Raw genomic sequence first — 5,789 nt, 5'->3', positions numbered from 1 at the left:
ATTCGCAAGGAAATAAGCGCTGGAGATTAGTCATCGATTATAGAAAATTGAACGATAAAACGATTGGCGATGCCTTCCCACTACCCAACATTACAGAAATATTGGATCAATTAGGAAGTGCAAAATATTTTTCCACGTTTGACTTGGCATCGGGCTTTCACCAGATCCGTATGTCACAGGAAGATGCCCACAAAACTGCATTTTCGACACCATACGGGCATTTTCAATTCAAAAGAATGCCCTTTGGATTAAAAGATGCCCCAGCAACATTTCAACGTTTGATGAATTCAATATTATCTGGTCTGCAAGGAATAGAACTATTCGTCTATCTGGATGACATAGTGATTTATTCCGCGTCTCTCCAAGAACACGAAATTAAATTTAATAAATTAATGGAAAGACTGAGGAAAGCTAAATTACGATTACAACCTGATAAGTGCGAATTTTTACGACACGAGGTGAATTATTTAGGACATGTAATTAGTGAGGATGGCGTGAAACCCGACCCAAAGAAAGTCGAAGCCGTATCAAAATTTCCACGACCAAAGAGGGCGAAAAATATCAAACAATTTCTGGGACTAGCAGGATATTACAGAAGATTTATACCCCGATTTCCCCAAGGTCGCGAAACCATTGACACAACTATTAAAGAAAGACACTCCCTTTAAATGGACAGAAAATCAAGAAAACGCATTCAATAATTTAAAGACAGCGTTAGTGACGAAACCCATCCTGCAATATCCAGACTTTTCTAAACCCTTTAACCTTACTACAGACGCATCAGGATATGCAATAAGCGGTTTACTGAGTCAAGGGCCAATCGGAAAGGATTTGCCGATTGCGTATGCCTCAAGGCTATTAAATCCCGCCGAACAAAACTACTCTACCATAGAAAAGGAGTGTCTGGCAATTGTTTACAGCGCAATGCACTTCCGACCGTATCTTTACGGAAGAAAGTTTACCATCGTAACCGATCATAAACCTTTAGTGTGGATGCATTCTATCAAAGATCCTACTTCAAGTATTTGGAAATGGAAATTAAAGTTATCGGACTTCGAATTTGATATTATATACAAAGAAGGCAGGGCGAACGCAAACGCAGACGCATTATCTAGGAACCCTCCGGAAGTTTGTTTACCAATCAGAAAGAGAGAGGAAGTCTCACCGATTCGCTATCCTGTCTCAAAAAGATTCGGAATAGATACGTCAATCGAAGACTCTCCCATATCCGAAGCTAAACCACACGTCTTGCCTCAATCCAGTGATTCTAAAAATCAAGGAAAGGGTTTTACCCGAAAACATTTTACAATAGAAGAAACCCCCATAAAATATTTAGACCAAGCATTAGCAGAAATCGATGTAAGTACAGATAGAGAAATAACCAATCGAGAAAAAGAAGGCACGGATACAACAAGCGAAAAAGAGACCTCCACTGTAATTCCAGAACTAATTCAACAACGAGAAAAGGACACGAGACCTACGATAATTGCGGAACTAAGAATTTCAGAAACCCGAGACTCAATTGCGAGAGTAAATGACCATAAAGTAGTATTTATAGATATACATGGCAATCTGATAGATAAAGGAGCCTTAGAAATGAAGGAAACGGGAAAATTACCTCGTTATGAAGATTTAATGTTAGAAAAAGCAAGATTGAATTACGATTCTGGAAAATACATTGTATTCCTACCGATAAAGGAAAATAGAAATATTCCAATAACACCAAAAAATTTATTAAACTCGCTAAGATCTCTATTAGACGCAGTAAATGAAAAACAGTTAACTTCGTTCAGCATTAGCAAAGGAAACTTGGAGGAAATACCCTGGCGATATACAATCAGAAAATTAAAGGAAATATTTATGGAAAAAACCTTAACCATCACCATTTGCACTGGGGAAGTAATTACCCCATCTGTGGAAGCGCGGAACAACATAATACGAGAAAAACATGAATCAAGCGTAGCAGGACACAAAGGAATAACAAAAACTTATCAAAGAATACGACAACATTACTATTGGGAAAATATGAAAAAGGAAATTCAAGATTACGTAAGAACATTTAAGGAATGTCAATTGAAGAAACTCACAAGAATAAAAGCAAAGCAACCAATGGTACTTACAGACACACCAGGTAAAGCGTTCGATAAGGTTAGTATGGATATTATAGGTCCATTACCAAAAACCCAAAAGGGAAACGAATATATATTAACTATCCAAGACTTATTAACAAAATACTCAATTGGGATTCCACTAGGAGGAATCTCTTCAGCCGAGATAGCGGACGTTTTTGTAAAGCGATTTATTTGTCGTTTCGGGTCACCGAGAGCTATTCTCACTGATCAAGGAACGAACTTTACATCCTCATTAATGAAGAAAGTAGCAAAGAGATTCCGCATCAAACAATATACCACGACGGCATATCATCCACAATGTAACGGTTCAATCGAAAGATCTCACCACGTGCTGATAGAATATCTCAAATTATACATTGAAAATTCCAAAAATTGGGACGAATGGGTAGAATTAGCTATGTTTTCCTATAATACCTCTGTACACGAAGGAACGAAATTCTCCCCGCACGAATTAGTTTTTGGACATCTAGCCAGAGAACCTACTGGTGAAGTAATAATCGAAGAGAACATGGAACCAACTTACGCAGAATATCTCGAAGATCTGTTCGATAAAATTAACACCGTACAACGAATGGCAAGAGAAAATTTGATAAAATCCAAACTAAGATCAAAAGAATATTGCGACCGACGAATCAACCCCCAAGATTTTAAAATAGGAGATTCGATATATTTACTAAAAGAACCCAGTAAAGGAAAATTCTCCGATCAATATACTGGACCATACAAAGTGCTAGAAATCTTGCAGAACCAAAACGTCAAGATCGAAGTAAAAGGGATTCGGCGAACGGTGCATTTAAACAAGTTAAAACTAGCGCATAATCGAAATAAGCAATGAATAAAGCGATTTCAGTGGGCAACGTAGTGCGGTAGTATATGTTATAGTGCTGTTCGTCGAATAATACAGATATCGAACACCTAAAAGGAAAAAGGAAAATTATTATACGTGTTTCAATTATTGCTTAAATATAAAACGTGTTAACTCAATGAACAATTAACTAGTGAAAGTGAAAGTTACCTTGTGAACAAGTGATCAACATACAAGAAAGTGTACGTGCAAGTATAGGTTATGGATCGTTGTTCGTGGAACACAATGTATGACAGCTACCTAAAATAAGTGAATAAATTAGTTTCAATTGTCTCGGTGCAAAATACAAGGTTACTAAATGTTATAACTATATTATGGATAAATCAAAAGGAGGTGTAACACTGTTCGTCGAATAATACAGATAGCGAAAACCTAAAAAGAAAAAGGGAAAATTATTATGTGTACTCCAATTATTGTTTGAATATACAACATGTCGATTCAATAAATAATTAAAAGAGGGGAAGTGAAAGTTACCTTGTAAACAAGTAATCATCATACAAGAAGGTCTACATGCAAAATAGGTTATGGCTCCCTGCTTGCGGAACACCATGTACCAGCTGAAAATAAACGAACGAATTAACTTCAATTGCCTTAATGCAAAGAGCAGCATCGCTAAATGTTATAACGGTGCTGTGGAGGCGTGGCACTGTTTGTCGAATGACACAGATAGCGGAAACTTGGAAAAAGAAAAGAAGTTTATTACGAGTGTTCCAATTACTGTTTGAATGTAAAACGTGTTAGTTCAACGAATAACGAAAACAGTGAAAGTGCAACTTACCTCGTGAACAATCAATCACCATACAAGGAAGTGTACATGCACGGATTTCGCAGATTAACAAGAAGAAATAAAATAGCTGATAAATATAGAAAGTGGTTAGAAAATAATTAAGATAGATTAATTGAGAGTTAGTAATAAATATAACTGAAGTAAAAGGATATTTTATTATGTATTAATCTACGTAGTATTGTTATATTATTATATCTAACATGTAGAAATGGATTTTGTACGCATATATGTATATAATTCCAATCCAAGTAGTATTCATAATATTTATTTTCACTGATAACAAGTACGTAAAACCTAAAATAAAACAAAGGTTTTAACAATAAAAAAAAACAAAAAAAAAGAAAAAGGGGAAGAAGAAAAAAAAAGAAGAAAAAAAGGAAAGAAAAAATATAATATATATAAATACAAAATTTTCTTTTTCTATAAAAGGTTATTCCTATTTCTGATAAACTCGAGAAATGAAAACATTATACCATGATACACTGACGCAAAGATACACCACACAGAAGAAACTAATAGAGAACGCCTTAAGCTTGGCAAACTTACCGCCCGACGAATTTGCATACACCATAACCAAAACCCAGGACACATGGCTTTGATTGTTATTTAATAAGGTTTTGGGTTTATAAAATAACGATTCACTTAGATTCGTTTTCTCCAATATATTTCAGTCTTATAACACGTCTTACCACACAGGAATCTCCAAGTCAATAGAACAACGTGGTCGACTTCTAAGACAAAAGAGCGTCGTTAGAAGTCGTACCAACTTAGCTTGTAGTAAGCAGCGATCGTACCAACTTAACATTTCTCAACACTCCCCTTTGATCGCTAGTTTCTACAAGCCCCATAGCTTTGGTAAATTGCTGAGTCTTAATCCTATTTAGGCCTTTGGTGAGAATGTCAGCCACATTCTCAGGACTAGGTACATAAGTATAATCTAGTATCCCCCTCGATACGCAGTTCTTAACGTAAAAGTAACGCACTTGGACGTGCTTAGAACTCTCAGCAACTATTTCGTCCTTTGACCATGAAATAGCTCCGATATTATCGCAGAATATCTTGCAGGGGCGAGGGCAATATGACAGTTGACCCAATTCCTTTAACAGTAAAGAAATCCACACTGTTTCCCTTGCTGCTTCCTGCATTGCCACAAATTCCGCTTCGCACGTCGATTGAGCTATAATCGGTTGTTTTTTGGATAGCCAGGATATCGCACCACCAGCGAGTATGAACACATACCCGCTCCTGGATTTCCTGTCTACCGTACAACCCGCAAAACACCTTCAGAGGTTGCCCGGTCCTTTGGTATACTAACTTCAAGTCTTTGGTCTTTAGTAAATATCTGAATACCCGCTTCACTGCTTTCCAATCGGATACAGTCGGATTCGCGCATCTTTGGCTTAGTTTCCCTATTGCACACGCAACATCAGGACGACTTACAGTAGCTACATACATTATGTGCCCCACAGCTTGTTCATATAATTTACTGTCGAAAGGCTCATCACGTTCAATATCAAAACCAGCCTCACATTCTCTAGCTAGCGGTGTCGACACTCCCACCACCACAACCTCACGAGTAATGTCAAACAGATCCAGCATTTGACCTATCTGTACAGATTGATCGAATACTACAGTGGTGCTGTTTGGCTTACTCAGGTGGATGGACAGAAATTGAGTGTCTACACCTAGCATTCTAACATCTAATTTGTCCTTAATCCTAGTTTTGAATATCTCAATCCACTCATTCGTCCCAAACACAAGGATGTCGTCCACATACACAGCTACAATAAATTTTTTAGACGCATCCACATACACACATGGACCACTCACGCATGGGTTCAGACTCATACCTCTTAAAATGCTATCGATGTGTCTAAACCACATTCTTCCAGCTTGCTTCAGTCCATACAGGCTCTTTTTGAGCTTACACACAAATTTAGTTCTGTCTTTACCTGGAACTCTAAAGAGTTCTGGTTGCTCCATGTATATATCCTCATCCAGAGGA

At 37.2% G+C, this 5,789-nt stretch overlaps 1 long non-coding RNA gene across 1 annotated transcript; it reads right to left on the bottom strand.

The window, feature by feature from the left end:
• Positions 1 to 2,467: 2,467 nt before the first annotated feature.
• Positions 2,468 to 3,557, bottom strand: LOC143304630 (uncharacterized). The gene is made up of 3 exons (XR_013061305.1): positions 3,472 to 3,557; positions 3,148 to 3,237; positions 2,468 to 3,047 (listed from the first exon to the last, which is right to left on the bottom strand). It is a non-coding gene; the product is annotated as an uncharacterized LOC143304630 (long non-coding RNA).
• Between the last annotated feature and the right edge of the window lie 2,232 nt (positions 3,558 to 5,789).

The sequence above is a fragment of the Bombus vancouverensis genome, unplaced genomic scaffold (assembly GCF_051014615.1).
Source record: "Bombus vancouverensis nearcticus unplaced genomic scaffold, iyBomVanc1_principal scaffold0043, whole genome shotgun sequence".
In the NCBI taxonomy this organism is placed as follows: domain Eukaryota; kingdom Metazoa; phylum Arthropoda; class Insecta; order Hymenoptera; family Apidae; genus Bombus; species Bombus vancouverensis.
This window is presented reverse-complemented; position numbering and strand designations above follow the sequence as displayed.